We start from the raw sequence: 26700 nt of genomic DNA, 5'->3' as shown, positions 1-26700 counted from the left end.
TCAGTCATCCTATTGCACCCCTCCATTTTTAGCATTCAACGTTACTGCTCTCTGAGGTCCAAAATCCTGGTACCAATTTTTACAGGCAATTTAAAGCCTAGAATTAACCAGGTCACTGGAATGATATATCAGCAATATGCTTTCATTGAATCATACCTACATTGCCATGGTCCTTGTTACTGAAAGTTATAAGAAAGGGTTCTATGGGTTCAGCTACTAATTAGAAGCTAAGAATAATTTCCTGCCTATTCTTCCCAATATTATATTATATTATGTTACATTATATTATATATCATTTATTCCTTGTTTCTCAGCATGCCTTTGTTTAATGAATGAATTAATGAATACATAAATGAATGAATCTATTATCAGCACCATTCAAAATTGTGCCTCCAATCTGAAATTCATTTGTGATATCTCACGATAATCATGTCACATGTAAATGACAATTGGAGCCAAAAACATGCCTCACTTTTGTTACAACATGTATTTTGATTGTTAGAACCTTTCTGGTTTTATTTTACCTGTCTTTCTCTTGTTTTTCTTCAGTCTTCCTATGTGGGGAATAAGCTTAGGAATCCCCTGGGGCTTACACCAATGGGTTAACAAGGCATAAAGAAGTACAGAGCCATAGGATGCTCACATCAAGTTTGGGTAAACAAGATTAGCTGAATAAGGATACAGAAGGGGAGCTGGGGCCCCCAGAATAAAGTAGTGAGGTGCAAAGGCACCAGAATAGGGAGGGGAAAGGCCCCAATATAGAACATAGGTATATGAAATAAACAAGATTAGGTATTCAAGGCAGAAGCGCCCCCCGCCACCCCCAATTTAGTACTATAGCAGAAAGCTGCTTTCACAGGAAGGAAGGACCAAGTTAGGTAAACAGGTAAATTGGGCCATAGACCACTGCTCTGCACTGCAGGGTAAAGTTGCCCAGAGCGGAGATGATTCACAAAAGAAATTTGCCTTGTTAACTCTGAGGTCACATATCTTACCTGTTTCATCCCCTAGGCTAGCTAAGATAAACAGAGGTGGTGCCTCATGCCCGCTGTAAACAGCCTTCCACCGACTGCCCAGTGCCAGGATTTTGCTTTGTATTAACCCAAACCCCTAACCCAAATATCTTCAAGACCCCCTTTCCCTCACATCCCCAAGTTAATGTTCACAGTTTCATTGTCTTTTTGTGTACTCCCATCACCATGTTTGTAAGCTTTCTCATCCTAATAAAAATGGGCAAGGACCCTTATTTGGGGCTCTTATCTTTTCCCGGACATTTGCCATCTATCTCGCATTTTAATCCCACGTCCCACTTTCTTGCTAGACTGAAAGAACTTTAGACCCAGAGTCTATGACGTTAGTGTTCTCATTTTTTTCCCTAGTTTTATTTATTGATGGTTCTACATGCATTCTTGTAAAAGGATTTAAATTGTTTCTGGAGTAAACTAATAAATATTTCTAAATCCCAGTGCCACCATGTTTCAGATAGGATCTGAATTTACATATCTGCCTTATTCATTCAATTTAAGTAATGATTCTTTTTCTTTGACCTCTTCATGGTATGTGGTTTCAATAAACAGTTTAATTTTTCCTGTCATCCCCCAGGACCCCATTCCATTCAAGTAGTAATTGAAAATACTACCCAACTGCAACAGATAACAGGAAGGCAGAAGGGAGAAGCATGGGGTATATCTGCTTCAATAATTTTTTCTAGTTCTGACACATTGATTAACTCCTTAAAGTTTAAACTATAATAGTTTTTTAACATGCTCTGAAAATTCTCAATAGAAATTATGTCAAGTGCTCTAAAAGCCACAAAAGTGGATAAGCCCAAAACATATGGTTTCATTGTTATAACAGATTGGCATTACATCCTATAGTATCATTTTTATAACAAATTTGAGTTCTATTTTGTTATCATCACAGATATTTGAATACTTAGCACCCACTGCCTACCAACCTGAAACTATGAAAGATACTTGGGTTTTACTTTCTGGTCACCAACCTTAAACTTTGTGGCTCAAGGGAAAGTAGCCACAATGTTACTTTCCTTAAGAAAAGTCAACTCAGTTTGGAGCCACAGTGTTTTCCAGGAAACTCTGTCATTATCACCTTAAACCTCCTTAGTATAAATTCCCATAAATCACTCAGAGTTGCCAGTCTGTAAGTGGTATATTTATGTGAGGAAGAGATCTACAAGGAATACGTGAAATTATCAATGTGGTTTCAGTTCCCCAAAGCACTCTGAAACCTTAGCTCTTGCAATATTGGTTAATTAATAAATATGAATTCAATGTGAGAGAATCAAGAGATACTCTTACCTTGGACTTAAACTTTCAATTATTGCTATTTGCTGCACCACGCACACTCAGCTTTTTTTGAGTTTGGCCAGAACATGGAGAGTTTTATCAGTTTTTTCCATGATCTGTACAAATTTCCTATTAAAAGAAGTTAATATCTCAAATGAGCTGCCTAAAACTATTAAGCAGTCATCGTAATTTAAATACGTGTGTAGGTGTATGTATGCACATGCATACACACACACACATATGAGTTTGCAAGTTGCATACCAGACAAATTTAAATCAGTATTGAAATTTTTCCTCAATTTTAGTTTACGAAGAAAGTTAGTATTCCTTCCTTCCTCTCACATGATTACTGGACCATGGAGTATTTCCCTATTACTGTGTTTGATGGTTTATTGCTGACAATAGCTATCTGCTCTGCTTTGCCAACCTCTGCTGATATTTTAATTGCTTTCTTTTGTTTCTATACACAGTTGAAATTTTGAGATAAATAGCAATTAAAACATACAAGTATGTTCAGTGGTAATCACCAGCTTTTTCGTCAACAACCCAAAGGATGAGGCTTTGAGAATAGTAAATGAATTTATGTTCCATTAGGTTTAAATTACAATAGAAATATTTTTCTAATGCTAGTTTTCAGGAAGTTAAAAAAATATCATCAGCAGCAACTCCTCTTACTTATCTATGCATCAAGAATAGTCCATTCTTATTATCACTATGAAAATCTATAAAATAAGGAGGTAGCACAAGTTAGATTTTCTCAGGATCATGTGAAGTGGAGATATGGCTGTGATTAGGTTTACAAAATCAGTATATTGAAATTTTTATTTTTATTTTAACTTTGCATACAAACAAATGCCCATTTCTTTTTATTTATTTCCAAACAGTTACTTGCTTCTAATTTAACAATAATTGTAGACTAACGTAAGGCATTATAAAATGTCCTTACTTTGATGACACAGTAAGCTGCAGAGCTAATTTCAAAGTGTATGTGGAGACTTTTTTTAATGAGATAAGATAATTTTTGGCAAAACATTTCTCTAAAAATATATGACTAACAATCATCTTTGTGTTAGTTTCTCATCTGAACCATCTTCCTTTCTTTTCACTGTCCGAACAGATTCAACCCTACCTTTGAGGACAAACTAAGACCCATTTGCTCTATTAACATTATCTTAAACACACTTCAAAATGGGACATGTTTCATTTGCTCTTTCTGTTCTTCCATCATTTCTTTATAAATTGTGCATTTGCGACGTCTCATTATTTTCAAGCTCTGAACTGTTTATAGTTATTTAGTATGCAAGGGTTTGATTTTATCTTCCCCACAAGAATATACATTCTTGGCAATGATTGAATATAAAATTCTTTTTTATAGCAATTGTTCAAAGTCTCATCCATGGTGTTTATGCAATAAATGTTTACTGGTTTTATATTTTTGTGAGATAGTTGATTGATGAATTTTATACTACGAATGAATTGCCATAAGCAGGAGTGGAAAGATGGATCATTCTTTACCTTCAAAATGTCAACATATTTACCAGATCAATAATATATCTAGCCTGATTAGAAGGTCCATTAACTTGAAGCCAGAAGATTTAATGGTACAATATTCAGGGAAACAGAAAACTAAATAGACAATCACAGTACCCTGCTAATTACAAGAGGGATGAGGAAACTCCTACGGAAACACATAGGAAAAGATTTATGTGAATGTTGTTACTTACTATCTTATATATTGAAAATTCTATCCAAACATGCTCACTCATCATTAATTATCAATGCCAATTATGTGGCTTCCTTGTGTTTCTTTTACAAGAAGGAATAGAGAAGTGTGGTTCAAGTTTGAGGGTTGATGAAAACTAAAGAGCTATTTCCTTTGGAAAAAAATTTTTGAAAAATTTTTTTCTAGCTGCCAACTTTATTGAATACACTTCTCCCTTTTGAAGTTCTTATCATTTTATCCATGTATGAATATTTGTGAGCCTTTTCTATGGGCCTGGCAATGTTCTGTATTAATCCATTTAAAACTAATATCAACACATGTGGAAGCTACCAATATTATCCCATTTTGGAGATACACAGCCAACCTGACACCAAAGGCTAGGTCATAATGTCTACCATATCTTTCTAATTCTTTTTTGTTTCCTTTTTACTTTGCTAGTTGTATATCACTGTTCTGAGACCATAGCAAAGACTTTGGTTCCCGTTTAGTAATGCTAAACTTGTCCCACAGTGCACACCTTTATTTCTGTGGAAATTTATTCATGAATGATTTCACCTTCATATCCATCATGCTCCCCTTTCCTCTGCCTCTCTAAGTGCTTGTTGGAGAATTCCACTTGTGTCATATGGTGTTATCACTTTGAATTCAAATGTGCTTGGGTAGTTAAAGATGGAATGGAGAGGATAAGGTCTAACGTACCATTCTTAGTGTCCTAATTCAGGCACTTCTATCACTACTTTTCAAATCACTTAGGCAAATATGTTCCTCAAACACCTGGCTAATAGCATTCTGTTAATCACTGTCACTTTTCCTTTCTTCTTTTGGTACTCCCTCTTTCTGTCATTGTTCATATCATAGCTCTACTCCACAACTCATTCTAATTTTTCAATTCCATTAGACTTTTGTTCTAGAGGAAAGAGCCAGTGTCCAGTTTTTCCATTCACTCTCTCTTCTATACCTTCCTCTTGTATTATCTTTTTTTTAAGCACCAATTTTGTATAATACAACTATACCATTCTCCCTATAATATTGAAAGGTTTCATAGTCCTTACAAAATGATGCCTCTAGTAATTAGCCTGACAAAAGTTTCTCATATGTGCCAAATTATTTCTCCACCCTTGCTGTACAACATCCTTCTCTAAATCTCTAGGGGTTTTCACCCACCCCTGTCTGGAAATTCCATGTTCATTTTATTCTTCACTTTTAGTCACATAGTTTCTTGGGAAAACTAACTTCCATTGTCTCCATTTATTGATTTATTTCTTTCATCCACTTATTTGTCATTTATCATGGTATACATTTTTTTATGTTTTCTATTACATTTTGCATTTATTTTTGTTCTATGTAAAAATAATGTATTTCTAGGCCTATTCGGTAGCATAGAACTTTCACATAATAGTTACTCAAACATGAGATTGCAAATACACACGAAGTATTCCAGGAAATACAGTTGGGAAATATAAATAACTATAAATATGTTAATTAAAAGGGCTTGAAAATGCACTTTAAACAAATAACTACATAGATAAATAAAAATGGGCTGCATATTTTGAAGGTGACATCACAAAGCTGACTTTAAAATGCAATTGTTTTGCCAAAAGTTTTTGTTGTCCTCAATTTTTGAACCACACAATTAACACCGAATATATATTTCGAAGTGTGGTAAGTGAATCAGGTGGATTAAGAATATAAAAGGAGAAGTTTTGCAAAGCATAAACTTAGAAGAGAAAAAAGTCAATGATTTTTTCCAAGTTTACTTAAAATAGCATTGGAGGAAAGAGGTTTTTTTTGTGTGTTTATACTTTTTACTTTTAAAAATTGTATTTCATTTTTATTTAAAACACAAGCAGTTTCGTTGTTCTGTGGGTGAAACTACTGTTATATTATAAACTATTTTTTACTATTTTGAAATAAATGTTATTAAAACAAATGAAATATCTGATAAAGAAAATTCTACTTGCATGAAATTCAAACAGCTTGAAAGGTAATTTAAAAAAATTAATATTTATTCATTTTTGAGAGACACAGTGTGAGCAGGGAAGGGGCAGAGAGAGAGGGAGACACAGAATCTGAAGCAGGTTCCAGGCTCTGAGCTGTCAGCACAGAGCCCGGAACAGGGCTTGAACTCATGAACTGTGAAATCATGACCTGAACTGAAGTTGGATGCTTAATCAACTGAGCCACTCAGGTGCCCCTAAATTTTTGTTTCTAAATTGTCTTACATGTTTTATAAGATCCTAACCTTAAGTAAACAGAGGTCTTGCAAACAAAATACCAGACAGAATTTAAGTTTTTGCTCTTCATTGGCATTATCTGTGAATTTTGATATATCATTTAAATGTATCATTGATGATATATCATTTATATCTGAGCTTCAGTGTTATAATCTATACTATTAAATTTTGGTTACTGATATTTCTGGGTTGTGGATAAGAATAAATTAGATAATTAAGGTAAAAACACATAGCACAAACCTTGGCAAGATAGTTAGCAACAAATACCAATTGAATCTAAATTTTAGAAAACATTAAAGCAAGGGACTTAATTCAAAATCAAGTTAACTGTACATTTAGTTTATTCTTCTATGCCTCCTAACCCAATCTTGTTGGAAAAATTACTTATAATTGAAAACAGGATACTGTGATAAAGTGAATCCATGAGACACAGTGCCTTCAGAATCATCTCAATGCATTTAACTATCATGCATTGAATACTGGTGAATTGTATATAACGATTATACACAATTAGCATGTTTAGTTAGCTAGTCCTTTATTTTTTAAAGTGTGTTTATTTATGTTAGAGAGACAGAGAGAGAGAAAGAGAGAGAGAGAGAGAGAGAGAGAGCAAGTGGGTCAGGGGCAGAGAGAACCCCAAGCAGGCTCTATACTGTCAGTGCAGAGCACCACATGGGGCTCAAACCCATGAATCATGAGATCATGACCTGAGCCCAAATTAGGAGTTCAATGCTTAACTGGCTGAGCCACCCAAGTGCCCCTGGCTAGTCCTTTATACTCCTTATTTAATTAGGTTTATTTCTTATTTAACTTTATCCTAGCAGCTATACATTTATCACAAATGATTTAATAATTGAAGTTATATTTGTGGTTGACTTTTTACTGTAAATTCTTATTTATGTGTTAATAAATGTTATATCAGACAGTTATTGTATGGTGTAAGAAAGACTCATGTTTGAATGCTATATATCACAACTAACTGTACAAAATTAGACAAATAATTTAATCTCCCTGAGCCACAGGGCCTAACAGGAAAACTTCCCTCTTAACCTTATATAATTGATATTTAAAAGTGATAATTAAATAAATAAATCATGTGTCAAAACCTAAATAAGACTTTTTTTTCAAATAGTAAGTGTGGTAAATGTGACTACAATGGTATTGAGCCCCAAATAGGCAGTCTGCAAATGATTATGTATTTTTCTTTGTTTTACTCCTAAACACAAATTATATTCTATATCACACTATATATTTTTGCCAGAAGAATTAGAAATAATGAGACATTGAGCACCACATTTCTAAGACTCAAAGCTGTTCCTTAGAGTAAGCCTCTGCACAAAGGAGTAAAAATGAGTACATTGAAATTGAGAAGAGATGCACAACCGTCTTAAATTTCCTCCTCATCAACAAATGCAAGCCTCCTAAATCTCTACAGTTGAACTCTAGTCTAAAACTTCTTCAAATGCAAATACATGAGAATAATAAGAATTCAGACACACCTCAACATTGATTGACATTTTTCTATTAGTTCCAATCAACTGCACGGTAGACACTTACACTAGGCCATGAATAAAGGGATCTAATTTAATATATCTGTATGACCTAACCAATAGACATGGGTTAAACAAAACCAACATGGAAAGTCTAGTTGGAAGATATTAGGGCAATATGGAAACACTTTTATTTGCTCATGTGGGATTATTAACAACATTTCTTCATGACCTAAAATATTTAAGATCAAAATAGCTACTCATAGATAAGGTTGAATTGATAAGCATGTGGCTAAGATGCCAAAGAATATTCAACAAATAATGTTACCTCAACTTGCATGATCTGGGCTATGAGTGACTACTGGCACTAGGAGGTTACTCAGAGGAATACCCATATGTCAAGATGTTATGGTATTAATTTATGATTTACATTCAGTTATGTCTTTATCCATTTGCTCATGAGTTCTGCCCAGCATGCCCAAACAATTTGTGGGCATATCCTTCACTTTGAAGGCACAATTTGAACAAATACTTATTTCAGGAATTCAGGAATCAAATAGTGAAAAGTGAATCCTACTTATTGATATATAAAAATATTTTACAAATGAATTACAGTACATATATTATATAATACGGCATATGTTGCATATATATACTGTATATGCCCACACAAGTCCTGGTATTTGGGGGATTCACTCTCATCCACCATATACCTTCTCCAGCCTCTACCTTCCTCTGACTTTTTTTGTTGCTCTTCCTGGCTCTGTACCCTAAAATTTATCCTCGGACCTGGCTTAATTGGTGAATAAATGACACTAATAATTTTCTGGCTTAAATGTTTTCACAAGTGTTTTGTCTCTGCTGCTACCCACTTAGAGACATGAGTGAAGTAAACAACACATATAATTTCAAGTAACTACTTAGAAGTATCCATGATAAATACAATTTATGAGAATAAAATTTTAAATGTAGCTATTTATGACATTCCATATGTCTACTCTCAAGTCACGAATAGGATATTGAAAATTAAAGTTACATTATTCTGCATTTCCTAATGTTAAATACATGGACATTTTCTGTGTAGTTTAATGTTTTTCAGGTCCCATGATTCAGTGCCTTCATCCTTCAGATGAGTACCTCTCCAGTAATTCAGTGGGTTTTATCTTAAGAGCATCAAGCAGGATAAGATATACAGAATGTAAACCTAGATAAGCATACTCCAATATACCCTAAATAAGAGAGCTTGAGCCCTCTTTAAATCATATCATACATAGTTTAAAGTCCCATAATTAACTAAGAGGTGAGAAATGTCCTTAACTATATATTTGTTTTATTTGAACTCAGTAACATTTTGCCACTAAATGTAAAACAAAGAATTGTGACTACTATGAGATAAATTTGGCTTCAGATTTAAGAAATATTTCCTTTAGAAGATATTTTTGCTGTAAAAAAAAAGTAATATCCTTTTCAGTTCTAGAAGAGTTTTGTGGCCAAGGATCCCAGTTTGGCAACCAGAAACAACATAAAAAAATAAAGAAATATAACTCTTTATACTTTCTTTCTTAAAACCTCTAAACTGCACAGGAATGTAAAATCCTTGTTATATCTCTTACTTAACGCTTTTACATTTAAAAAAAAGGCCTATGTAGATCACTTAAATAAAATCTCCTTAAAGTCAGTCTCCTGCCTTTCTCTCTGACCTCCCAGGGCTTACACCATAGGTATGTAATGTGTCACACAGGACCCCATGTTTTAGAGGGATGCCACACTTGACTTCTACTTTGTTGTCACCACCTTAAAACATTAATAACTTTAACAAGACTTACTCTTTCACTTTGCACAGACCTTCTCTAGGTAGCCAGTCCTGTTTTCCACCCTCTCAAGGTAAAATACTGTATTTGGCAAAGCAATAACATTTAGGCAGGCTTAAAAGAACAGTTAATTTAAAATCTTCTTTCAAGAAAAGATATCAGTGAAAAGTTATAAACTATTAATCACTAATAATTTTTGTTCTATGAATCATATGTGAAATTGAACACATAACCATGTATTAGAGACTAACCTGTGTTTGGGAAGAAACTTCATGTGAAGAGTATCAAGAACTTAATGCATATTTTGATTTACAGTAGCACTTTCAAAACATGCATTTTAGGAAGGAGTAAATGAGGAGGTATGTGTAGAGACATCCATCTCACAAAATGTAAAAAAATTTTACCACCGGAAGAATTTTATAATAGCATTTTCTCCCAAATATTGTAAGCTGTAACACTGAAGGCATTTCCTACTCTAAATGTCTGTCTCACTCCAGATCATGCTCATTCTATGCACTTCTTTTCATGTCCTGATTATAGCTACACTAAAGAAAAAGAAAATGGCTAGAAACATTTGTTTTATAGAGACACAATCTATAAAGAAAAGTGCCTTGATGAAATGGAAATACTGAAGACATACATCCATTGCTATGCCAGTCTCAAGCTAGCAGAGGCCCTTCATGTTGGTCCATATTTTCTCAGTAAGGAAAACACAACATCAACTTTAGAAATCCACAGGCTACTTTTACATGAGTTCTGCCCAGGTTTTTCTTTTGTACTTTCACCATGTGCATTTCATTTAAAGGAAATGATTGCCATATGGTTTTGATTCATTTACACTCAGCTCATAAAAGTACTATGTTTTAGGAGGTATTTGATGTCCACGAAATTTCTGAATGTCTTTATAAGCCATTTTATTAAAACCAGGAAGTTATATTTTGCTAGCATGTGAAATTGAATAACAAATGTTTCATATTTGTTAAAAGAAAATCTCTCAAATCTATGAATGCATATATATCACAGAATGACTTTGTCTATCTACTTTCTTATCTCTATGATTTTGTTTATACATTCCCAGTGAAGTAGAGAATTGAGGAAGTTATTTACAAAGTTCAAGTTTATAACTCTTTTTACAGAATTATATACTTAATTTATTTTTTTCTTTTAAATGTTTGTTTTTTAGTGAAAATTTAATCCAGATTCTATTCCACTTGCCTGTAAATATTCTTAAAATTTTATAGTAGAATTTATTACGTATATATATAAGTTCATTTTAGTTTTTGAGAGAGAGGGAGAGTGTGAGCAGTGGAGGGGCAGATACAGAAAGGGAAAGAGAGAGAATCCCAAGCAGGCTTTACACCATCAGCACTGAGCCCAATGTAGGACTTAAACTCATGAACCATGAGATCATGGCCTGAACCAAAATCAAAAGTTGGACACTTAACCAACTGCGCTACCAAGTCACCCCCAATTTATATATTTGAAAATAAAAAATGAATGTGAACTTTTTGAGTTCTGTTTATTGGTTTTGAGTTCTGTTTATTGGTTCTGGAATTCAGAAAATTCCAGAAGTCTCAAGCATACACTTTGGTTTTCCATTCCTATAGCTTTCCATTCATTATTTCTTTTGAAATTTGCTTATCCGAGTGAAAAGTTTAAATTCAACACTTGAGTTTTAATTAATGTTAGATAATTAATTCAGAACAACTCATCAACAAATACACTGCAGGTACAGGTTAATTAAATAAATAGCAACCTGGTATAGGTTGGAAGACAGGATAGGGGTGGAGGAGTGGGCAAGGAAATTCCCTAACAGAGAAGATGACTCAGAGGAGCCTGACTAAAATTTGGTCAGACTATCAGTGGCCAGACTGTGGATTATGCAGAATTTTATAAGCCATAGAAAGTAATTTACATTGTATTCAAAATACGAATGGTAACCATTGATAAATTGTTATCAGAGGAGGAACGAAGTCAACTTTTTTTAAAAGGGTCACTTCTGCTTCTATGTCAAAAGGTAAGACTTAATGTGTGTGATATTTTGACTTATATATTAAAGTAGACTCTCAACTTAAATTATTTTCATTATTTTTTTATAAAATTTAAACTCAAATATCCCTCTCTGTTTTCTTCTTTTATAAAAGTTGAAATACTAAATGGAAAATATATTAAATATTTATCATCCAAGTGTTGATATTTATACCTTTCCCTTATGACACAGAAATATATTCCTTTGATTTTGAAAGTTGTAAAATTAGTGATTAACATTGCCATATATTTACTGTTAAAACTGAAAAAAAAACCCACATAATCCAAACACAACCCCCAAAGTCTCTTTTATTAAATGAACTTAAATAGACATCTCTTAAGTACCGAGGTACATCTTGGTACTATCATGTTTGGTAAAGCAAAATGAATTAAAGTAAAAACAAAAACAAAAACAAAAAACTAGCCTGATTATATTACCTGATCAGCAAAATAGGAATCTCAGATTTCTTCATTGACATATTATATATATAAGTAGTGCTCTTATAACAGGGTAACAGAAGTAGCCAGACATCAGAAATATGATCTTGTATGATGGAATAGATTCTAAGAGGTAATAGCATCCTATTTTAAAATAGTGCAATTACTACTACATCAATATAAACTGTAGAAATGATTTTCCTCTTCACCGAATTTATCCAAGGCTTATGATAAATGAATGATTTAATTCAAGAATTTCATTATTTTGAGAGGAGGAAAAGGGATAATTCATTATCCAGTTTTCTTTTAAACACTGAAGGTGGCTGATGACCTTGGATATAATGAAGAAGGTTGATGAGTAAGGAGAAGCATAGTAATGTTACCATAGAGTTACATTCTATGCAATTGTCCTTTCCTGTTATAAAGTCATAATGAAACATTCCACATTGGTAGGGATATGTTGAAAACAGTCAAACAAAAAAGATAAAAAATTCTGTTTTCATATTTTTAAATTGTTTTTATGTACAGATTGAGCATGATTTTATCTATTTCCTTTCAAAAAGAATAGCAGTCAGGAGAAAAAAGACACTGTATTGGGAAGAGGTTTTTCAAAAACCCTCAAAGAAACATGAATCTACTGGCCTTACTTGAAATCATTCACCTTGAGACTTGCAAACTTGGAAACAGTTGTCTCCCGACTGCAGCAAATGTAATTTTCTCACAGAACTCTGCTGCAGAAATAGTTTCAGCTATGGGTGTGTAGAAGCAGCAAGAATACTGAAAATTATTCTTATTGTCTTGAATTATAAGGTTATCTACAAGATAAGAAATGGAAAAGATAAACAGCTACCACTTTTGAAGACAAAGAATAGCCATGCTTTCCTCTCTCTATATTTAGCTAGTCAGCAGGGGTTAGAATCTTTACACCTGGCTTTTGTTGGACATTTGAGGGAATTTTTAAGTTATGTGGAAATTCCTAGCTTTTATAGTAAAGCTAATTTAATAAGAACCAATTCAAGGGAGATCAACTTATTTTGCTGCAAAGATAACTGACAGGGGAAGCAAAAAGAAGAAATCTGTCATCTGCACTGGAAAAATGAGTAAGCAACTCTCACAAATAAAAGAACATGAGAATTATTATATTATGTGAAAGTATATGGAAGAAGCTTTCTTTTTTTTATTTAAAAAACCTTTTTTTAATGTCTATTTTTGAGATAGAGAGAGACACAGAATGTGAGTGGAGAAGGGTCAGAGAGAGAGGGAGATACAGAATCCGAATCAGGGTCCAGGCTCTGAGCTGTCAGCACAGAACTTGACGTGGGGTCAAACTCACAAACTGTGAGATCATGACTTGAGCTGAAGTTGGCTGCCCAACTGACTGAGCCACCCAGGTGCTCCAGAAGCTTTCTTTATTGGTACCAAAATGTGTGAACATTTTCTGGTGATTGCTAGTTTAAGAGGAATCAATGGATGATCTAAAGCATTATTTACTTTTATATACTTCTTGTTTCATGGCAGTATTTTCTACATTTCAAGAGAGTCAGTACATTTCCACATTCATATATTAAATGCCCAGGGTTTAGGTGACTTTTTTCTAGAAAATGGGAACTTAGAGAAAATATATTCATGTTATCAAAAAGTGCAAGGAAAAACATATTATGTAAATAAAAAAAGTACTTAATATATTTTTAATATTTTTATTTATTTTTTAGGGGGGCAGGGAGAAAGGGAGACACAGGATCCCAAGCAAGCCCCAGGCTCTGAGCTTTCAGCACAGAACCCAACTCAAGGTTTCAACTCACTTAACTCTCGAAATATGAGATCATGACCTGAGCCGCAAAAAAAGTATTTATTTATTTATTTAAAAAAGTTTTTTTTAATGTTTATTTATTTTTGAGAGAGAGGGAGAGACAGAACGTGAGTGGGGGAGGGGGCAGACAGAGAGGGAGACACAGAATCCAAAGCAGGCTCCAGGTTCTAAACTGTCAGTACAGAGCCTCACTCAGAGCTCAAACTCATGAGCCATGAGATCATGACCTAAGCTGCCACTTAACTGACTGAGCCACCCAGGCACACTGCAAAAAAAATAAAATAAAATAAGTATTGACCCGCATGGTTATAAATCAATGTGGTGGATTCCATGGTAAGAACATAGAAAAGTGGCACAAAATAAAACAATAATGTCTGTCCAAATACATTGAAAGAACAGAAGACATGAAGTCCAAAAGCAAATTTGAATGGTAAATTCTAATATTTCACACAAACATTGGGGAAATTACTATCCCAAATAAAGGACAAAACATTTTCAAAATTTACTGATGTATTAGGTAAAAACAGTGTTCCATGATCTAGAAACATGATTATCAAGATGATTGTTTAAATTGTTTTGGCAGACGAGAGATATACATAGGCCATATCTAGGTTATGGAGGCCTACAAAGTAGATCTGAGTTTTTAAGTTGGCTGTTAATAAAAGTAAGAGTGGTTGGGAACTGGTCATGTTTGTGAAGTAGGAGGAAAGTTTATTTTATACCTGTAAAGATTATTTAAAGAAAGTTGCATTATGGCTGTATATATAAGAATGAGCCAAATTACCTTGATTTATAGTTCAAAAAAACAGAACACTTAATCTTTTCTACAAATTTCTACAAAGGCTCATAAACCTGGGTCTATCAGCAGCAAAAATGAGAAACATCCATTAAAGGTGCTTGAAGAACTCTGTTTTTTAGACAGCAAATAATATAAAATATTTTTCCTTTAAAAGCTCAAAGGAAACCTCTCAATTAAGTGATATTTATATAAAATACTTTTCAGGGCAGCATGTAAAAGTAAAGACTAACTAAAATAAATACTTCCATTTATAGTAACATGCTACAAAAAATAAATTAAAAAAATGATTGCTTTGCATGAGAATTCATTTTCATATGGCACAAATACAAATTTATTGCTACCAATGCAAATATTTTAAGATGTTTACAGAATGATGTGGCTTTCAAAGTTTACTTTAGTCATAAAATATCTCAGGACATAAATTCCATGCTTACTATAAGATTGGAGAGAAGTGAAAGTATTTTATAAAATATGAATTTCTTAGCACACAAGTGTTTTCTTTCTTGTTCTGATATTCATTGCTTTCTAAAATATTCCTGGGAAGGACATACAAACTTTCCTTTCGTAATAAACTAAATAAACTTGTGTGCAAATTTTACCCATTTCAGATTAGGGTATTTATCAGTGTTTTAATTCGAGGGATGGCAGACAATGGATTCCATTTAAACCCCTATAGCCCTGATTTTCAGATATGGAAAGTAGGTTGAGTCATCAAATAATTCCTTCCTGTTCTCCTTTATATATCCCTTTAATGTAAAACAGAGGAGAGATCGGAGATGTTTCCAGAGTAAAAGCAAAACAGAATTCTATCATGTTTTAAAATATATTTAATTTCACATAGAAAGGAAGAAAGGAAGGGAAGGAGGAAGGAAGGAAGGAAGGAAGGAAGGAAGGAAGGAAGGAAAGAAGGGAGGGAGGGAGGGAGGAAGGAAAAGGCAGGGAGGCAGGCAGAGAGGGAGAGAGAATTAGTAGCTATGTTGAAATATTACTTATGGCCAAATATAATAAATTCCAAACAGAAGCATTTTAAATTAGTGTGTGTTTATTATTACAAAATGTTCACTATGGGCAGATTTAGATAGATAGATAGATAGATAGATAGATAGATAGATAGATAGATTTGTATATATGTATGTGTATATATATATGTTTGTATATAAATATACACGAAATAAATGTAACAGTAAGAGTTTATAGATAGCATCTGAAGTTTGAAGGCCAACTGTTTACTGGAGTCACAGAAGGCTAAGAAATCAAGAAGAATCATAAATAGATTGTTTAAAAGGGGAGGGGAAAAAAGAATCTGTATTCATATCAACACTCTTCTGTGAAACAGTATCTATGTATTTCCAAGTTTTATGTAATGAAACCTAGTGGTTTACATAAACTTATGAGGATAGAGGAAACAAAGGAATAAAAGCCGAAAGACTATTTGAAGATTAGATTAATGGTGATGAATAGGAACATTTTATCTGTAGTAGCAATACTGATAAAGTCAAGTTAATCTAGGTTAGCGAAACTTCCTCCTATGGACACATGGACAGTATCTGTCCTTTACTTATTTCCTAAAGGTTAGAACAGGTTTCCATGACAAAATTATTTTTTTTCATAAGCAATGAAAACAATGACAACAGCAATAATGGCCACAACACCAACAACAAATGTCATTATTGCCAAGCCCTGTGCTTCAATGCTGATATGTATCTGTAAAGAAAAGAGTTGTGATGCCTGTCTTAGATTCTTCTGGCTTTTTAAAAATTAATTAATAATTAGTTAATTAATTACTTTTCATTGTGTGTGCAAGGTTTAGATTTTTTTGTGACATTCTGATTTAAGATTTTAAAAAAGTATTCTTTTTCTTTATTTTAATTTTTTTAAATGTTTTTAAAGAGAGAGACACAGAGACAGAGAGAGACAGAATGCAAGTGGGGAAGGACAGAGAGAGGCAGACACAGAATCAGAATCAGAAACAGGCTCTAGGCTCCAAGGTGATAGCACAGAGCCCAACCCAGGGCTCAAACCACGAACTGTGAGATCATGACCTGAGCCCAAATCAAGATTCTAACGTTTCACCGACTGAGCCATCCAAGTGCCCTTAAAAAGTATTTTTAATAAAATTTTGAAATATTGGTTAATTAGACATTGAAATATTTTTGTTGCTGCATGTATTGGATAGGTTACCATTACATAAAGTTTACGTGTTTTTTTGTTTTTGTTTTTGTTTACCAATTAGCTACATTCTTGTCCAAGAAAGGTTTTCCTTTTATTGCTTTCTTTGTTAATATTTTGGAATTATTTTACATATAATCATGGGAAGGTCTTGTAAAATTATGTACCACAGTATAAAATTAAATGTTTGTGGCTTTAAATTATATAAAGCTTTTCTTTGAAAATACTATAGATAAGTGCTGTATATCCTATCTATATTCAAAGACATTTTCTTCCTGAGAACTGTTGACTTTGAACTTACTTTCATTGCCTCCTCCACCACAATCACAGCAGAGAAAGATGATGCTTAAAATCAATATGTGGTGAAATATGTCCAAGAATTAAAACAAAAATGCCAATACATTAAGAAAAGTGTACAAATATAGAGAGACTGTAAAGTAAAATATCTTTATCCTAAGCCCTCATTATATAGTGAAGGTCTAGAAATTATAATGATATTCTGAGAATCTACCAAGGTTCTGTTATAAGAAGAGTGAAATGTAAATAACAGGTCTTTGAGTCATTGAGCCCAAGAGAACAGGAGCACCAGGTCAAATACTATATTCTGTGAGGTTCACATAACACCAAACAGTCTAGAATATTCAATGTTAAATATCCCCACATTATTTTTAGGTGATATCTCATAGTTGGTATATGAATTTTTAAATTTTTTTTAACATTTATTTATTATTGAGAGACAGAGAGAGACAGAGCATGAGCCGGGGAGGGTAGAGCGGGGAGACCCATTATCAGAAGCAGGCTCCAGGCTCTGAGCTGTCAGCACAGAGCCTGACTTGGGGTCTGAAAGCACAAACTGCAAGATCATGACTTGAGCCTAAGTCAGACGCCTAACTGACTGAGTTACCCAGGTGCCCGGTATATGAATTTTTAATTGAAGTTTGAATTAAAAGGTACTACCCACACTCTTTGTGTGATTACCTTAGACTGTATTCTTTCTGGGACAGTTTTCTTTCTTTTCTTTCTTTCTTTCTTTCTTTCTTTCTTTCTTTCTTTCTTTCTTTCTTTCTTTCTTTCATTTGTTCTTTCTTCCTCTCTCCCCCCCCCTCTCTTTCTCTCTCTCTCTCCCCCTCTCTCTCCTCTCTCTGTCTTTCTCTGTAATGGGTAAAACTCAATCCTGGTTTGAGATAGAGAATAGGAGAGGTTAACTCAAAGAAAAAGCCTTTATTATTCCAATTTGAATGTACTCTGAGTTCTGCTTAGAAAAAAAAATGATATAAATCAGAAAGTTAAAAAAGGAAAACAATTTGAATTAAATTAACATTGTAAAAGTATCAGTTTTGAAGGTATACACACACACATTTCCTGTCTGAACTTTTAAAATTATCAGAGTATTTTTTCTGCTGCAGATTATATTTATCTTTGGAAAAAGAAAAGCAATTAAATGAAAATTTAAATATCAACTCAAGTACTCATATATGTGAAACAATTTAATTCCTTTCCATTTTCTCAGCATGTTCAAACTGCTTCCTTTGGCTTCCATGACCAAAATCATAAATGTTTACTTCTTGCATCTGTCTTTCTGTCTTTTTGTCCTCTTCCACAACACCTGCTGTCCCCACCATGCTCAGTGCTTCAAAGGGCATCTCCTTGGATATTTCTCCACTGATTTTGCACTTTACTTTGGCAAATATGCCCATTTCCATGGTTACAAATATTATTTCTTGTATTTTTTCCCCCAGCCTTACCTTTATGTAATCCATGCCTCCTTTCTCAGTAACACCATCAACCTTTGGGTTTCTTTCAGTTTACAACTGCAATGTGACAGAAAACACAGACACAAACACATAATTAACATGGGTTAAACTGTCAAGATCAACATACTGCATGTTCTAGTATCAGCTTTATAGGAATGACAGTTAAAAATTTCCTACAGTTTATATATCATTTGGCATATATCTTAGAATTTACTTTTTAAAAATTTTTTATTTAAATTCCAGTTAGTTAACATGTACTATAATATTAATTTCAGTAGTACAATTTTGTGATTCATCACTTACATACAACACCCACTGCTCATCACAACAAGTGCCCTCCTAAACATTTCATTTTGGATCTTCTTTTATTTAAAAACATGGTCTGTATACATTTAATATATGTTCAACATTTAATAGGTTAAAAAATCTTGGCATGTAAATTTGATTCTTTGGGTTTTTGCAAATACTAATGTTTTATAAAATGACTAATGTGGATATGGAATTTACAAGACTGGAAATCTGTGATTAGAGAAGGCAGACCCTCAGATAATAGCATGAATGGCTAAAGTTAGTCATATGATTTTTGTATACATGTTTTATAATCCACATTGTACTGTCAGTTATAATACATATCTCCTGATGGAGAATGCTTTCCTTAATTCAGGATTTTATATGGATTTACTCATCCAAAACATCTAGATTTATTTATACCTAGTTGTGTGCTAATATCTAAACCAATGAAAAGGATTCATTGTTACATCACTAAAAATTATTATTACTATAATTTGTTGAAAAGCTATAAACATCACCAACACTAGTAAAATCCTTCTTATTAAAATCCTTCAAATTGGATGTTACTCAATATTGAGAGTATAGTTGGAAAACATCCAAAAGCCTTCTGCAAATGTGTTCATTTTGGAAAATATCACTGTTACTAAGACAAATGAACAAAGCAGATAGCAATATAAATGGAAATAAAACAGTATTTTCTAGGATAAATAAATACAAAATAACTATATTTTTTTTGTTAAGCCCTATAACTGATAAGGGATAGAAGCAAGAAATATCAGTACAAAAAACATTTGCTTAGAACATTTGTATTTGGGATAACAAAAGTGACTCAAACACAGCCTTATATCCATGCCTCTAAACTATTTGTTTATGGAAATCTACTTCAGTAATTGTTTTGGCTAAGTTTGCTTTCCAGACCCAGACCTGACTCTGCCAGACTATTGGCATTTAGATCATACAGTATAGACTGGGTATATACAATTTTTCTTTATTTCTTTTCTTTTCTTTCTTTCTTTTTTCTTTCTTTTTCTTTTTTTACGAGAGTGAAAGAGAGAGAATGAGCAGGGAGACAGGGGCAGCTGGAAAAAAGAAAATCCTAAACAGTCTCCATGCTGAGTGGGACCTCAATCCCACAACCCTGTGATCATGACCTGAACCAAAATCAAGAGTTGGATACTCAACTGACTGAGTGACCCCAGCATCCCATATACAAACTTTTAATCAAATATTAGACTCCAGGGGTTTTCTGGGAGATTTATATATATATTCTGTGTGTGTATGTGTATATATATATATATATATATATATATATAGTCTTCAAATATATACAAATGTTTTATAAAATGGAATGTGATACTTTGTGAGTTTTACTGGATGTTTTTAATTTTAAAATGTATTCAGGTGAAACATCCTATCATTATGGTTCATTATATTCTCTAAAATATAGGTAAATAACTTACAGTGAGGTCAAAGTTAAACCTTGCCAAAATTCAAACCAGACCTGTTAGTAGTTTTCCTAGTCTAAGTTACCTTTCTATACCTCAAACAGAACACTCTTAGACCTTTTGAAGTCCAGAATGAGATGCCATCAAGTTGAAGAGGATGACTGGAGACAAAGGTGGGATGAGGAGGATGGTTTTGATAAGCAAAGGCCGAGAGGAAAAAAATCAAGGATTGTTTAGACACTGAAAAGAGGCTATGGTAAATCAAGTAAATGATTCTACTAAATCCAGAGACATCATTGTCCTCAACTCATTCGATCCTGGTTGAACATTTGACTAAAGCCAACCTGCCTTGTTTCCTTGTAGTCTTAACAATTTTCAGATAATTGTTTCCTGCACCATTATGTCAGACTAAAGATAGACTTACAGCCTAGCATTAAAACAAAACATCTGTTGCAAAAAATAACACTACTCCCCCCACCCAACCCCCCATAAATAGAGTTAAGATCTGTAGTTAGAGAATCTTGGAAGTTTTTTTTTCCCTCATACAAGAGGTGAAAAGAATAAAAATGTCTTACTTAAATGAAATGAATATGCACCTATAAATAATGAATGAATGAATTATATAAAATTAGATCTTAAACTTTGCCAATATTTCTAATTAAATTATGGATTTCTTGAAAACACTATTCAACAGCATCTAGAAAAAATATCTGGCAATGACTAATAAGGTATGAGTTATTCAATTTACTAGTCCACTTAGTCCTAATTCCTCAGGAAAGGTCTAATCTTGGTATAAATTACATCCACTGGAAAATAGTAAAGATGTGGAAGGCTGTCTAACTTTCTGACCTAGAAAACCAATATGAATTTAGAGTGGGGAAAACTGATTCACAATATGATAAATACCATTTACAAGAATCCAGAAACTTCAAGTTTATTTAAAAAGAACTGACTTACAGCAATTCGCATTAATTCCCAGGTCTGATTTTTTTCTCCCAGTCTTCCTGCTTGGTGATAGTAACCTGAATTTTTAAAAAATTTTGTTAATGTTTATTTATTTTTGAGAGAGAGAGAGAGAAGGAGCGGGGAAGAGGCAGAGAGAGAGAGAGGGAGACAGAGAATCCAAAGCAGGCTCTGTGCTATCAGCGCAAAGCCTGACGTGAGGCTTGAACCCACAATAGTGAGATAGTGATCTGAGATGAAGTCAGCTGCTCAACTGACGGAGCCACCCAGGTGTCCCATAACCTGATTTTTAAAATGTAAATTGAAACAATATAAGCATTTTCAAAATGATTTTAAAATTATTTATTCTGGATAAATAAGTCAGTCCCAGTACAGTTCAGAAGTTGTCCATTAGCCTCTCCTTAAGCTTCTCTAGGTCTCATTTTTGAACAACTAGAGCATAATAATCCTGCATATCAGTGCACGAGGGGAGAGATGTCATGGACTTCACTAATAGCCACATATCTGTGGGAGAAGGGAAGACTATGCACTGGTCCTGTGTTTCTTCTCTGCTTCCCCTCTGGCTCTTGATGTTGACGTAGCATCTCTCCAGACTTTTCCACATGGCACTGGGTGAGGCCTGTGTATCTTCACAGGATTCCTCATTTTCCTCAGATCTGAAACGTGTTGCTCATCATCTGGAAGTTAGCCAGATCGCTAAATCTGCATCAATTTTTGCAACCTCCAAATTGATCTGTTAGTAAGACATTACCCTTTCCCTACTGGTATGTCTGTTTACAACTTGGAAGAACATACCTCTATGTATCGTTTGCAAAATATTCACTGAGAGAATATATTATGCTAGATATTGCTTTAGGCTTGGGATATAGTAGAGAACACAAGAGAGTGAAGCTACTGCTCATATGCAGCCTTTCAGTAAGGGAGAAGGAAAATAAGGAAAGTTACGTAAATATAAAAGACTGACTAGTCCTACGCTGAGTGATAAGTGCAAGGATTGCATATAGGCAGACAGGGTGGATGGATGGATGCTTACATGGAGAGGCCAGAGCATAATTTTTAAACCTGAAACATAAATGTTAATGAGGATCTACTCATCTAACTTTCAGAGACAGCATTCCAAGCACAAGGAATAGCCATTGCAAAAACCAAAAATGTGGAAGCAGCTGGACAATGTTGAGGAGACAAGAGATGTCCAGGGTGGCTGAAGCATGACCAGTGTATCAAAAATGTCTTATGCTTTTCCTCCTTTTTTGTCTCCATGAGTCACCATTTATTACAGACATAGTTGTGGCAGCCAGCTTTGTCCAGGTGTAACCCTGCCTCAGCTTTCTGCCTTAGCCTCACCACCAATTAGAATTGTTTTTATTGTTTTTTCCAAGGGTATTGTGATGAAATGGTATGGGACCTGCAGGAAACCTTCGTCTTCACACATATGAATGTGCCAGCAAAGGGCTGAGACTCAATGGGTGGAGACTGAGAATTGTATTTATTTCCTTTACTTCTACTCACTTAAGAGACAGAGAGAGAGACAGAGAGAAAGAAAGGAAAGGAAAGGAAAGGAAAGGAAAGGAAAGGAAAGGAAAGGAAAGGGAGAAAAAGAAAAGAAAAGAAAAAAAACACTTTTCAGCTCTTTACTTTTATCCCCTTCTTTCCTCTAAGCTTTATCTTATTATAGACATGAGAAAGAAAAATAGATTCTGTGGTTTGTAAATTTTTCTCAGGCCATTTTCTTTTACACTTGATGCTGTGTCCTTTAAATAATGATTTAACAATATGATGAGTTTTTCTTAAGCTTTCAAGTTCAGGGTATCAGGTGGAACGAAAAAACAACATGCCCTCCCCTATTTCCAGTCAGCTGCCTGCGTCAGATTAATAACCTCCCCATCTTCCTGTCAGAATGAGCTAGAGGCAGAGATGAGATAAACTATACAGTGAGAAATAGGTAAATGCAGATATCCTTGTCACTACCATCTCTTAGCTCCTCTTTCCCTCAGCGACTGGTATCTCAGCACGGTAGGCACACAAGGAGCAGTGGTTGAGGTGGAGGACATTATCAGGAGGGGTGAAAGTGTGAAAGAATTCAGATAGCTGGACGATTCTGTGAGGTGATGAATGGGGACATTTGGCTTGTAGCCTTTCAGGAACTTAGGAGATTCTTCTGCCTTCATTTGCTCTGGGAAACAGAAGATTCTTCTTGGGATTTGCCATTGATTTTGAATAGCTACAATATGTTTCAGCCACTGTCTGAAACCCTCTATATACGTTATAGCATTTATCCTACTCTTGATTATTTGAATACTATTATTTTCTGCATTTTATCATTGATGAACATGAGGGCGAATTGTTCCATACCCTAAATCTGTAAAGAAACAAACATTTGAAGGTAGAGCCCAAAGGTATAAAGCATTACATTTAAGTTCAGGAATGGGGGAGAGAGAAGCTTAGGTGTTCTTGTAGATTTTTCTATTCTTTTCATCATTATAAAGAAAATGGATTCAAGAAGATCTTTCCAAGAATAAATACTGTAGCTTACTAAGAGAATCTCTTGTTACCTATATTTCAGTAAACTAAATATAGTAAAGAAGTTACTGGCAGTTTAGAACCCCCAACATATGTTACAATTTAAAACATAAAAAGGAGTTGGGGCGCCTGGGTGGCTCAATTGATTAAGCATCTGACTTTGGCTCAGGTCATGATCTTGCGGTCAGTGGGTTGAAGCTCTGCGGCAGGCTCTGTGCTGACAGCTCAGAGCCAGGAGCCTGCTTCATATTCTGTGTCTCCCTCTCTCTCTGACCCTCCCCCACTCATTCTTTCTCTCTCTCTCTCTCTCTCTCTCTCTCTCTCTCAAAAATAAATAAACATTAACAAAAATTTAAAAACATAAAAACGAGTTAAGAATGGTAATACCTTAATGTTTTAAATCTTTGTATATAAATTGATAAAAAATTTTTAAAAACATAAATCAGATAAAGATAAAGTCTTTTATCTTAGATCACAGTGATATGAGTTAAACAGTGCTCTATCATTAGCCTAATTTCACATGGTACTCCTTCCTGATGTTTTTGAAATTACGCATGTGTAGAAAAACATTTTTTTCCAGAGTCAGGATTTTTATTATACAGGACAATATAGAAAAACCAAAAGCTGAAGTTCAAGTTTTATGATAGGATATCATATTGCATGTATAACTCTAATTCTTCAAAGTTCAGATAGACCTTTTCTAGCATTATGATATAACAGTATCCAATGCATAGGTCATCACTAAAATGAGGCTGATATCCATCCTTACGCAGGTCCTATTGGTGGCTCTGTACATTGGTTAACTGCAATGAGAAATCATTAGCTTTGCTCTTGTGAGCAAAATTACCAGAAAATTCACTTTCCCAACAGTATCCAACCAATATTCTCTAATCATTATCTTTCCTTTTAAGAAATGTCAGTAACATAGCAAGCCAGGCATCCATTGCCACTCCACTGGGTCTTTATGTGGATAAAACTTGCCTTGAAGCCGCAGATGGCTCTTTAATCTTATAATGATTCAGAATTGTCCAACCATACTCTGTTTTTAGACTTTTCACTGGAAGAGAAATCCACCCTGAGTCCCTTATTTTATTAACCTATTTGGCTGGATAGATCAAAGTTTAAAAAATAATAAGGCCAGGATTTCTATTACTTTATATATAATGACACAATTCCCCTACAGTTCTTGTGATTTCAGCACCTACAGAGATTAGAACACCATATTTTACAATTGTCACTCTGCAAGCTTAAAACATGGTGCTATCCCCATTATGGTATTTGAAAAGTAAATTCTTAAAAACAAATGAAAAGGTAACTATACATCTAATTTTTATAAATATTGCAAGCAAATAACAGTTCAAATAAAATAACATCTAAAAAGATTGTATTTTTTAAATAAAGTCTAAGCTTTTCAGTATCTACATTTTTTTTATTACTGATTTTCTTTCTCTGCCAACACCCCAGAGTCTCACAATGAATTACTTTTCAGGGCCTTTTACTTCATTATTTTTGTCTCCTTTTTTTTTGTTCCTTTTATTAAAACAGCAGAGGTCCATTTGGAGCCCCCTGCTTGGCACGGCTGTAGGGATTTAAACTTTAGCAAGTTCAAAGAAAACAAGAATTATAAGGAGAAGCCTTGGATTTATATAGATTCTTTTGAAGAGCTCAAAGTATGAGAAACCTTTCCCATGGTCAGGGTTAAGGTTACAAAGTGTAGAACATGTAATCTCTGTATTCTTGTCAGCCTCTTATCCTTCTATTCAATTCCCAAAACACCTTATTGAAAATGGTAGGTACAGTATCGGTCAAGGTCCCAACAGGAAACAGATTCTACTCAGATTTTTCACGAGTCTTTAGTAAAGAAAATGTTTACAGGAGTAAGAGGAGGGTTATGGGAAATAACAAAGGGTGTTGAGGTAGATACTAATATGTTACTACTGATCTTACATCAGAAAAAAACACAGGAGAAAATAATGCCGCTGAAGCCCAGTGAAAGAGACAGAGCCAGAGAAAAGGGGCTACCCAAGGAATGCTATAGAGGTAAGTGGATATAGCCACAACCAGAGAGTATTGCCTATAGCGAGGAGGATGGATAAGAGCTGTCCCTTCCTTCTTTCCTCTGATCCCTCTGGTGGTCCACTATTACCCAAATAACCAGAAGTCAGCCCTCGGGAACATCAGGAAGGCAGTCTGCAGAGATCGGCCTCCTGGGCCTTTCTTTACAGAGAAAGGTAAAGAATATGGAAAGATGCAAAAGCAAAAGGCACAGTTGTGCCTTTGCCATTTAGCTTTTTACTTTCTTCCTTTGCTCAAATTAAGAAAACCATATTCAATAGAGGGTATACACAGTTTTAACAAGTTATTAAATCACCATGGGATGATGCCAATTAAAATCATAAAGCCACCAGTAAAACATAAAATATAACATTTGCTAGTTCCAGAACTCTTCATGCCAGGCAAGAGAGAACTTGGGGGGAGAGATAGAGGAAGTAGAGAAATAATAATCAGTGTAAATTATGCAATATAATGTACTCATAGATCCTAAGATGTAAGGGATGCACATCAGGTGGAACATAACAACACAGATATAAAGAAACTGTAGAATACTTATTTCACATAATTGTACTTACACCCTTCCTTCCTCCTCCCCTCCCCCCTTTCCTTTTTTCTTTTCTTCTCTTCTCTTTTTTTTCTTTTCTTCTCTCCTGTTTTCTTTTCTTTTCTCTGCTCTTCTTTTCTCTGCTCTTCTCTTCTTTTCTTTTTTTTTTACTACATAATTTTATTTTATTTTTTTTTATGAAATTTATTGACAAATTGGTTTCCATACAACCCCCAGTGCTCATCCCAAAAGGTGCCCTCTTCAATACCCATCACCCACCCTCCCCGCCCTCCCACCCCCATCAACCCTCAGTTTGTTCTC

General features: G+C 34.2%; 1 long non-coding RNA gene across 3 annotated transcripts in view; it reads right to left on the bottom strand.

The window, feature by feature from the left end:
* LOC125175566 (uncharacterized) overlaps positions 1-26700 on the bottom strand; it is a 547675-nt gene that overhangs the window by 267929 nt on the left and 253046 nt on the right. For all 3 annotated transcript variants that reach the window (XR_007155875.1, XR_007155879.1, XR_007155877.1), the window contains one exon: positions 18553-18618. This is a non-coding gene — a long non-coding RNA (uncharacterized LOC125175566). The remainder of the gene's footprint in view (positions 1-18552; positions 18619-26700) is intronic.

This window comes from Prionailurus viverrinus, chromosome A1 (assembly GCF_022837055.1).
Source record: "Prionailurus viverrinus isolate Anna chromosome A1, UM_Priviv_1.0, whole genome shotgun sequence".
Taxonomy (NCBI): domain Eukaryota; kingdom Metazoa; phylum Chordata; class Mammalia; order Carnivora; family Felidae; genus Prionailurus; species Prionailurus viverrinus.
Note: the sequence above shows the minus strand (reverse complement) of the source record. Positions and strands in the feature narration are given on the sequence as shown.